An 11,070-nucleotide genomic window follows, 5' to 3' on the forward strand; every position below is an offset into this window, starting at 1 on the left:
TAAGCCTAAATATAGTAGGCACTCAGTAAATAGTTATTGAATGAATGAATCCCCAGCACCTGTAATTCTTGAAATAGCACCTTAATTTTCCTTCATGGAACTATTCCTTTTTAGTCGAATAGTACTGACTTTAGCTCCTCAGCTTCAGATTTAGTATGTGTCTGATATATTCCTACTCCCATCCCTCACATATGTCATATAATTGGTTTAGGGATGGGCCCATAACACAAGCCTGCCAAATGACTCTCCAATCCCACACTTCTGTGAAAAATGTTCAGAAAGAGATGTTCTCTTTCTTTTTTTTTTTTTTGAGATGTTCTCTTTCTAATGAGCTTGCTAACCTTGTAGGACATAAGCTCAGAGATATTGGAGGTCATCTTGCCACTATGAGAGGTGACTCTGTCTTAAGAATGAAGCCAGCAGACAGGAAAGCAAATAATAACAAAAGAGAAATAGTGTTTCTTGATGACTTATTTTGAAAACCTTGATCCAACTGTGACTGAGTCAATTTGAATTGGATTCTTGCCACTGACAACTAAAAAATACTAACAAATTCGTACTCTACTCCCAGTGTCCAACCCTAATGTGATACTGCCTCTTCTCTTGATCTTCTTGTAGCTTCTGTATGCTTCACTAACCGGTTTTTCCTTATTAGTAAAAGTCAAGTCTAGAGTATAAGTTTCCCTAATTGCTTCTTTAGTCTTCTGAGCAATAAAATTATCAGGTGACAAGTAAAGACTTTTCCTAATTCTTTGCCTTTAGCAGAATAGAACATTCAATACACATTGGAATAGTTGAAGTCCCTCCTCTAAATTGCCTCAGTGCCAGTTTTGTAACTGGACTTAGAAAGCAGCATCTCGAACATCTGTCTAGTTAGGTGACATGCAGCATAATCTTACAGTAATATCATGTGCATTTCTCCCTTTTTGTGCTGAACAAAATTAGTTTCATTATCTCTATCCTTAGGTTTCTAGATCTCCTTATAAATGAACACTATTTTTGAAGTCAGGAAACATTTATCGAATCCAAACTCCAAGCCTGGTACTTTTCTAGATGCTAGGAATATAAAGATGAAATTTTATCTTGTTCTATAGTCGTATCTTGTCACACAGTAGGTGTTTGGTAAACATTTGTTGAGTTAGTAAATAAGTGGATACATTGATATGTAGAACTACTTGAATATTCATTGGATCTATTTCCTTTGAACAAGATTTACCTTTCTATTGACATATTTTAGTCCATTCCAACAATTCTTGGCAGTGATGATGATAGCAATAGCTTTGATTTATAAAGTACTAACTGACAATAAATGCAATGTTTTATTTATGTTTTCACTATTCCAGTCAGTAATCTTTGGATGGATAGGAACAAAAACTAATTCAAGTTAACTTAAATGAAAAGTGTTTATAGTACATTGCAGTAAAAGTGTTGTCATATCAATCCAAGAATACCCATAAGTAATTGCGGTAATTGTGCCAGAGAGGAGTTCTAGATTCATGGCATTTCTTGGGACCTCAACAGCAGAAATTCATCAATGTGACCCTTTTGTATTATTGTTAATTACCATGACTCACAGGTGTTCCACATGCCTGCTTCTTTCTCTTGTACTCTGGTCAGTTGACCACTCCTGATTCAAGCAGCTCATGGCCAGTTACAAAAACATGACGTTAAATGGCAGTCGGCACTCAATGTGGAAAAGACTGACAGTGATGGAGATGGGGGTGAATTTAAGGGAATTTAAGCCTCATTTAAAGGGGACTGCCAATTGTTGCCTTGTGGGAAAATGAATCTATTTTTGCCACAGTATCTGACTTTTCACAAGGGCTGAAAATCCTGAGTGAAATTTCTTAATTTTTGAAGAATGGCAACTAAGTTAAAAGAAAAAAAAAAAAAAGCCTGCATGGGCAAACCCTGTGTGTGCTTGTGTAAAAATGGTAACATAGCAGGTCGACCTTCTTATTCTTAGAAAGGCCTACTTACAGGTTGGCCCTTGGCTGGCATTTGGGGACTTGAACTTTGGGAGGGCTCCCACCATTCCCAAAACTGATAAGAGTGACTCAATGTGCCTGAACTGTTTGTACAAACAATATGGATGATGCCAAGCTCCTGCTTTCCTTCTGAGAGTCTGGAATTTTGGTATCTGCCTGGCAGAAGCTGCCTACATGACCAGGCCCAGTAAAAACCCAGGTGCTGAGTCTCTAATGAGCTTCTTGCTTGGCAGCATTCCATGTGTGTTGTTATAACTTATTGCTGGGGCAAGTAAGCCCATCCTGTGTGACTCCATGGGAAGGACCCTTGAAAGTTTATTCCTGGTTTATCCTAGACTTTACCCCATGTGCTTTTTCTTTGCTGATTTGGCTGCATATCCTTTGCCATGATAAATCATAGCCTTTGAGTAGGACTATATGTTTAGTCCTGTACATCCTCTTAGTGAATCATCAAACCTAGGAATGGTCTTGGGGACCCCTGACAGAGACTCAAACAAAACTCATCTTTGAGCCAAGTCCAGCCCACAGGGTATTACTTTTTAATCTCTAATCTGAGAATCAGTCATGGGCAGGACAAGCACCACTCCAAAATGGAGCATTTTTTCCATGCCTTATCTCATTTAATCTTCACAACCCTGCAAAATAAACATTTTTATTTATTTATTTTTTCCTGAAAAAAAGAGTTCTGCATCTTGGTGATCACATTTATTGAAAGGATTGGAAAAAAATTAAAATGCCCTTTAGCTTAAGAATTTTTGAGTTATCTGGGGCGCCTGGGTGGCTCAGTTGGTTAAGCGACTGCCTTCGGCTCAGGTCATGATCCTGAAGTCCCTGGATCGAGTCCCGCATCGGGCTCCCTGCTCGGCAGGGAGCCTGCTTCTCTCTCTGACCCTAACCCCTCTCATGTGCTCTCTCTCATTCTCTCTCTAATAAATAAATAAAAATCTTTAAAATAAAAAAAAATAAAAGAAAAGAATTTTTGAGTTATCTGCAAATCAACTCATTTCAGGAGTGGAAGAATCCTTGGTCATCTCTTAATATCAAAATTTATGCAGGTTTCTCTTTTGAATGTCTTCTACATTTAAAGAGGCAATCATACAAAAGCTCCTATATTCCATACATGATAAATTCTTTGTTTCAGCCAACTCTTAATGGAGGGGCAACTAATACAATATCATCTCCCTGGACAAAAAGCATTGGAATATTCTGTTTTGTTATATATCTCTTTGTATGTTTCCTCATCAATTTCTATAGTAGTCATAATTTCTTCCACATCTCCCAATATCATATTTAAATGCTGATCATAAGCATATAATCTGCCTTGAAGCTCTCTGTCATTTCTCATTTTCACATAAATTCGCTCATCCAGGCTGAGCCTGATGAGATCCAGGGGCTCTTCTACAGTGTTGGTAGTTTGTTGCTGGTCCATGTCATCTGCCATGTTTCAAACTCTGTGCCCTTTCCCCCAAAATAAACATTTTTATAATCCCATTTTACTCATGAGGAAATTGAGACTCAGAGAGCTTAAGCTTGCACAAAGTGCAAGTAACCAGTAAGTGGAAGAGGCAGGACTCAAACAGAGCTAAATCCTATTTTATTTCCATATTGCCTCTATGAAATTATGTTAAAATTTCAGGATCACTTTATTTTCCATTCCCACATATAGCATTTATATCTCTGGAGCTAAAAGTATTCTTATCACTACTCTTCCTTGCAATATCTGCCTTTCTCTTATTCCATTCCAATCTTCCCTTCCTATCAGCCATGAATGAGGCTTTCTAAGCCAGTATAGGAGGTGGAAATGTGCATGGACAAGGGAAGGGAAGAATAACTCAGCAGCTTGGTCAGCCTTTGCTGGCCTGTCAGAAATCCCAATAATAGGGTCTGAAGTGGTGCGGGGAATGCAGGGTTAATTTGGATCCACATCCAAGAGGGGATGTGATGATTATTACTGCCTCCTAGACTACAGAAATTTTTGTCAAAGGAACAGTGATAGTTGTCCCAGAGGGATCCATGGTGTTTGAGGCAGACTCTGATCTAGCATCCAAGGGACGGTGGCATAGTTGGGGTATCAGGATAAGAGGGTGAGAAATGGATAGGTAGGTTGTCAAGGCCCTAGCTGAGGGTACAGGACTGAGCAACATTCTCAGGAAAAATTGACATGAAAACCAGACATCTGGGTAGAAGCCCCACTCTAAGACCTGAACTCCCGGAGTCAAAAATTAGGAAGGGAAAATGGAGCTTGATGGCTAATCAAGTACTCTAGAGTCCTCGTCTGGTCTACTGACTATCAAGCTTAGAACAGGAAGACTAATTCTAGCCTCTTTTTTGAGTAACCTTCTAGGTAATGATAGAACTGAATGCATAAAGCTGAGCAGACCTGTCTGTGTCTGGGCAGAGCTGAACATTGTAGGGACTGGCCTTCTTACCTGAGGAATAAAGTAAAATAGGTTTGCCTAGCTTTGCAATATTGATACAACACCTCTCTGAAAAGATTCAGTGAAGTATACATAAAGTAAATGATACTCAGGGAAACACCATTTCAATGGACTCTTGAGATTATATACTTTAAAAAAAAAAAAAAAGATTTTATTTTTAAGTAATCTCTATACCCAACATGGGGCTCAAACATATAACCCCAAGATCAGTCGCATGCTCTACCAACTAAGCCAGCCAGGCACTCCAAGATTATATACTTTTTTTAAAGTATAGTATCATATTAACAATGTAAATGATTATTCCCTTACCAATATGTTCTGTGGATATATTTTTTAAAGATTTTATTTATTTGACAGAGAGAGAGACAGCAAGAGAGGGAACACAATCCAGGGGAGTGGGAGAGGGAGAAGCAGGCTCCCCACTGAGCAAGGAGCCCAATGTAGGGCTCAATCCCAGGACCCTGGGATCATGACCTGAGCCAAAGGCAGACCTTTAATGACTGAGCCACCCAGGTGCCCCTGTTCTATGGATATTTTGATGCTAGGTAGTCTCTGAGTTATAAATATCAGGCTTATGAGCATCCTGTCCATTTATGCATCCACTAATACCTGCTGATATTACATGTGCCTACTATGTGCCTCGAGGTCATTGTGCAGTCATACTGACTAACATTTATTGAGCATTTACCCTGCAATCTGCATTGTTCATTTACATACATTAACTCTTCATTGTTCACAATAATCCTATGAAGGCAGCTATCACTGTTATATCCATTTTATTATTTTTTTAAGATTTTATTTATTTATTTGACAGAGAGACACAGCGAGAGAGGGAACAGAAGCAGGGGGAGTGGGGGAGGGAGAAGCAGGCTTCCCATGGAGCAGGGAGCCCGATGCTGGGCTCCATCCCAGGACCCTGGGATCATGACCTGAGCTGAAGGCAGAGGCTTAATGACTGAGCCACCCAGGAGCCCCTATCTCCATTTTAAAGGGAGAAAAAGAAAGCACAGAAAAGTTCAGTACAACTTTTAGTTGTATGTGGAAATGTTCCTAGCTTCAAGCAATAAACAATTTAGAGAGATAAGACATAACTAAATATAGACAACCAGTCACACTGCCTCCCCACACATTCACCCAAAGACTGCCTTGATCCTGAATATTTCCACCCTCTGTTCCAGTTGGCATCCAAGCTACTCTAATGCCACCTGTTGATCAGCATGGGGAACTGTCTAACTCAGTACTTTCCTATAATCCTATTCTAGTGGGATTTTGTCCTACATTCCCCTCACCCCTTTATTTCTAGTTTTAAATATCCACTTTATTCAACACGATACTCAATACATATCATTTACCTCTGAAGAAGAGATGGCTTATAAGACATCTATAGTAAAACACCTATTCTAAGAAGTGTAATCCATTGTGAAATATCAAATGGATGATTCCATAAACATGAATCAGTTTCTTTGCTGTAGAAAATCCAAGTGGAGTGGGGCACCTGGATGGCTCAGTCGGTTAGGTGTCCGACTCTTGGTTTCAGCTCAGGTCATGATCTCAGGGTCATGGGATCTGGCCCTGTGTGAAGCTCTGTGTTCAGCATGGAGTCCGCTTGAGCTTCTCTCTCTCCCTCTCCATCTGCCCCTCCTCCCCACTTGTGTGCTCTGTCTCCCAAGTGAATAAATAAAAACAGAACAAAAAAAATAGGGTGCCTGGGTGGTTCAGTCATTTAAGCGTCTGCCTTCAGCTCAGGTAATTTTCCCAGGGTCCTGGGATCAAGTCTGCATGGGGCTCTCTGCTCAGTGGGGAGTCTGCTACTCCCTCTGTCCCTCCCCCCTCCCCGGCTTGTGGGCTCACTCTCTCTCTCGCAAAAATAAATAAAATCTAAAAAAAATAATAATAAAATAAAATAAAGGGGAAAAAAAAAAAGAAAATCCAAGGAATAGTGATGTGTAAAAAGGTTTCTTGAAGGAAAAAAGGATGACACCCTGTATAGATTTAGTTTTCTGCCCCTTCTGCACCTCACCTTCTTCTTCTGCACTGTTCAATGTTCATAATGTTAGGTTATCACTAAGCATGATAAGGGTGCTGTCTTTGTATGAGTCTTCTTTCAGTGCATTAAGTTCTGTGATGCCTTCATCAGAAGTGGTTTTAGGCATGGCACAAAAATAGACACATAGATCAATGGAACAGAATAGAGAGCCCAGAAATAAACCTACGGTTATATGGTCAATTAATCTACAATGAAGGGGGCAAGAATATACAATGGGGGAAAAGACATAATCTTCAATAAATAGTGCTGGAAAAACTGGATAGCTACATGCAAAAGAATAAAACAGGACCAGTTTCTTATACCATACACAAAAATAAACTTAAAATGGATAAAAGACCTAAATGTGAGGCCTAAAACCATAAAACTTCTAGGAAAAAAACATAGTAATTTCTTTGATATTGGCCATAGGAACATTTTTTTTTGATATGTCTTCTCTGGTAAGGGAAACAAAAGCAAACATTAAACTATTGAGACTGCATTAAACTAAAAAGCCTTTGCACAGCAAAGAAAACCATCAACAAAATGACAAGGTAACCTACTGAATAGGAGAAGAAGTTTGTAAATGATATGTCCAGGAAAGGGTTTATATCCAAAATATATAAAGAACTTATACAACTGAGCACCAAAAAGAAAACAACAAAAAATCCAATTAAAATGGGCAGCAAACTCATATAGACATTTTTCCAAAAAAGTCATAGAGATGGCCAACAGACACATGAAAAGATACTTAACATCACCAATCATCAGGGAAATGCAAATCAAAACCACAATGCAATATCATTACCTTACACCTGTCAGAATGACTAGCATCAAAAACATAAGAAAAAAGTGTTGACAAAGATGAAGAGAAAAAGGAACATTCCTTCACTGTTGGTTGGAATAAAAATTGGTAAAGCCACTGTGAAAAACAGTTTGGAGGTGGCTTAAAAAGTTAAAAATAGAATTACCATATGATTCAGTAATTCCACTAAATACTGGGTATTTACCCACTAATTCAAAAGGATATATGCACCCTCTGTTCTTTGCAGCATTATTTATAGTATCCGCCATATGGAAGTGTCCATCTAGATGAATGGATAAAGAAGATGTGGGGTGAAATATTACTTAGCCAAAAAAAAAAAAAAAAAAAAGAGTGAGATCTTGCTATCTGCAACAATATAGATAATGGACCTAGAGGGTAGAATGAAGTGAAGTAAGACAGAGAAAGACAAATACCATATGATTTCACTCACATGTAGAATTTAGTAACTAAAATAAATGAACAAACAAAGAAAAAAGAGGCAAACAATAAAACAAGACTTAAATATAGAGAACAATCTGATGATTGCCAGATGGGAAGCGGGTGGGGAGATGGGGGAAATAGATAAAGGGGATTAAAAGTGCACCTGTAGTGCTGAGCACTGAGTAATGTATACAAATGTAAAATCGTTATACTGTACACCTGAAACTAATATAACACTGTATGTTAATTATGCTCAATAAAACAACAAAACAATAGCAACAAAAGTAGTTTTAGCTAGTGTGCAGGCAAGCTTTGGGTTATTAAGGATCTCATGTTAGAGTACAGAAAGGAGCCAGCCCAATGTGGATTGGGTGTGTGGGTTGCATCTCTTTGTAGTTTATATCAAATGCCTTTTGGAAAGCTCCTCCAGAATTATCTATAGTTTGTTCTCAATCATCACCATGTGCAACAAAGGTTACTAGAAGTAAACTCCATTTTCAGATAAAAGACTTTACCTTTTGGATTAGATGCATTGGCTATTAAGTACTTACCCAACAATTGCAGGACAATGGTGCAGATGAATCTCAGTTCAGACTCTTTCTCCCAGTAGCTCTTAATAACTTCTTCTCAGAGGTGTTCATCTTTTGTTCCATATTTGAGAAAATCCTCCAGGGGCAACCGTAGTCCCTGAAGACATTCTTATAGGCCACCTAGAGCAGGTTACATTCTGACTGGGCAGCTTGGTGCCAGGCTTTGTCATGGCCTTCATGCAGGTGGACATGTCAGAGCACTCAGCCTGCTCAGCCAGCTTGCCTTCTGGATCACTCTGTTCTCCTTGGTGAGCAGGCCGCATGCAGGGCTGGTGGGGTTCCAGGACCAGGACACGGAAGAGAGTGAGGGCAAGGCATCGAGGGTGTGAACACCAATAAGATATAGAGGAGTCCTGCTCAAGAGAACTTCTCTTCTCTGCAGTCACTTTGATCTACATTTGGCTTTAGCAGAGGATCTTCCTGGAGGCAAGGGGCAGGCAATTGTCTACACACCATTTTCTTTCTCTCTCTTTTTTTTTTAAAGATTTTATTTATTTATTTGACACAGAGAGAGACAGAGAGAGAGGGAACACAAGCAAGGGGAGTGTGAGAGGGGAAGCAGGCTTCCCACTGAGCAGGGAGCCCGATGCAAGGCTCAATCCCAGGACCCTGGGACCATGACCTGAGCTGAAGGCAGATGCTTAACGACTGAGCCACCCAGGCACCCCATACACACCATTTTCAACTGGTCTTTCTTTTTGCTTCCAAATCTTGGCTCACTCACAGAAAAATTCCACTCCCACTTTCTTTGTTCCATTTACAAACTCAAAGAGTACTCTCCATGTGCCTACCACCTTGAGGATCATGCTCTTCATCTTCAGTATTGGGGGTAAAATCAATGATAACAGAAAACTTGAATTTAATATATTTATCTTTATAAATTCAAGAAAACTTGAATTTAATATATATAAGTAAAATCGTTATACTGTACACCTGAAACTAATATAACACTGTATGTTAATTATGCTCAATAAAACATGTATGTTAATTATGCTCAATAAAACAATATATTAAATATATATATTTTTTTAATGTTTTATTTATTTATTCATGAGAGTCAGAGAGAGAGAGAGAGAGAGGCAGAGGCAGAGGGAGAAGCAGGCTCCCTACCTAGCAGGGAGCCCGATGCGGGACTCGATCCAGGACCCTGGGATCATGACCCGAGCCGAAGGCAGACGCTCAACCATCTGAGCCACCCAGGCGCCCCTTGAATTTAATATATTTGAAAGCTGTTCAGAGTTCCCCTCAGAATCATCATGAAGTCCTTACTGACCACTTCATTCACTTTCACTTATATCTATATTTTGCTAAGTACCAACAGTCAAGATAAAGATTTCTTATCCATCACGTCTTAGAATATTAGAGTTGGAAGGAGCCATAGAGACCATTTAGAACTCAACCTTTTTTTTTTTTTTTAAGATTTTTCTTTATCTGAGAGAGAGAGCACAGAGGGAGATGGAGAAGCAGGCTCTCTGGTGTGCAGAGTCTGATGCAGGGCTCACTTCCAGGGGCTCCATCCCAGGACCCCAAGATCATGACCTGAGCCAAAGGCAGATGCTTAACTGACTGAGACACCTAGGCGCCCCTAGACTTCAACCCTTCTGTTTAAGATTCTACCCTGTTTGCCACCTAAAATCTATTTCACAGGGAACTATTTGTTGATTGGCTGGCTGGGCTGCCTTCCTGATTCTACATTTTTCTCCACTGTCCCTGCTCTCATTCTTAAAGAAAGGCCTATGTTGGAACTGGGGTGGGCAATTAGGCATGCCATGTGTCTGGCAGGTCTCACTTCTTCGTTGTTGTTGTGCTAGTGAAATTTATTTACATTATACTCTATCATGTCAATTACATTTAAATCCTGGAAGTTTGTATTTACATTCCAAACCCAGTACATTCCTGGAAAAATATTATATATATATAACAAAACCAAAACAGCAAACAATTAATATGATAGTTGGGTAGCTTAATGAACATCTTGCTTCTTTGAGGTCTCATCTGGGATTTTAGGGTGAAGTGTATCCAGAGGCTGCCAGTGGCAATTCATGAGAAAGTTGTAGAGTTCTACACTTTTCACCATAAACTCTTTAATTCCTTAATATTCAAATGAAGATATGGATCTTGTAGTGGTTTTTCATCGTAGTTTTCAGCTAGATTTCTGGTTTCCTCAGGTGTAAACAAAGGTTCAGCTGGGTGTCCAGAGTTCTCATGAGCAGAAATAAGGTGGTGTCCACTTCCATCCACGACAGCTGCAACTGTAGCCAGAAAGAGAGTAACATGCTGTTGCTCATACTATTTGCCAAAAGGGTAATCCTGTCAGGGCTGGAACTTGGCTTCACTCTTTGCCAGTACCAGTAATAATTATTTTGAGTCATGCCAAAACCTGCAAAACTCTCCTGTCCAGCCATTAGACAGAAGTTAACCATGAGATGGGTTAAATGCTAGGCTTCCATGGCCTCAATTCCTCACTCCTCTTGTTATATTAGGGACACCAAGCAAGACGCAAAGGATGGCACAGCTGTCAGTTGCTCTGAGCTTGGGGCTTCAGCATTGTTTCCCACTTGCCCTCTGAGTAGTTTCTAAGAAGAAAATAAATTTCTCCTTTATTGAAGGCTTTCTCCTCCCATCCTATTATTTTTGGCAATGGCTGAGCTGAAAGGTACCTAGGAATTGCTGGTCCCATAATTTCAGAGGTATCCCTTCCATAACTCTTTAATATTGAACTTTGACGTTTCCTCAGTCTGATATAAAGTACTTTGGAAAATCAGCTTTAAGGCTCCCCTTCTAA

General features: G+C 39.6%; 3 pseudogenes; all 3 read right to left on the bottom strand.

The window, feature by feature from the left end:
* Positions 1 to 3,059: 3,059 nt before the first annotated feature.
* Positions 3,060 to 3,429, bottom strand: LOC110570525 (annotated as a pseudogene).
* An 899-nt stretch (positions 3,430 to 4,328) lies between these two features.
* LOC110570492 lies at positions 4,329 to 8,548 on the bottom strand (annotated as a pseudogene).
* A 1,700-nt stretch (positions 8,549 to 10,248) lies between these two features.
* On the bottom strand, positions 10,249 to 10,690 carry LOC123324835 (annotated as a pseudogene).
* Positions 10,691 to 11,070: the final 380 nt, after the last annotated feature.

Source organism: Neomonachus schauinslandi, chromosome 5, assembly GCF_002201575.2.
Source record: "Neomonachus schauinslandi chromosome 5, ASM220157v2, whole genome shotgun sequence".
In the NCBI taxonomy this organism is placed as follows: Eukaryota; Metazoa; Chordata; class Mammalia; order Carnivora; family Phocidae; genus Neomonachus; species Neomonachus schauinslandi.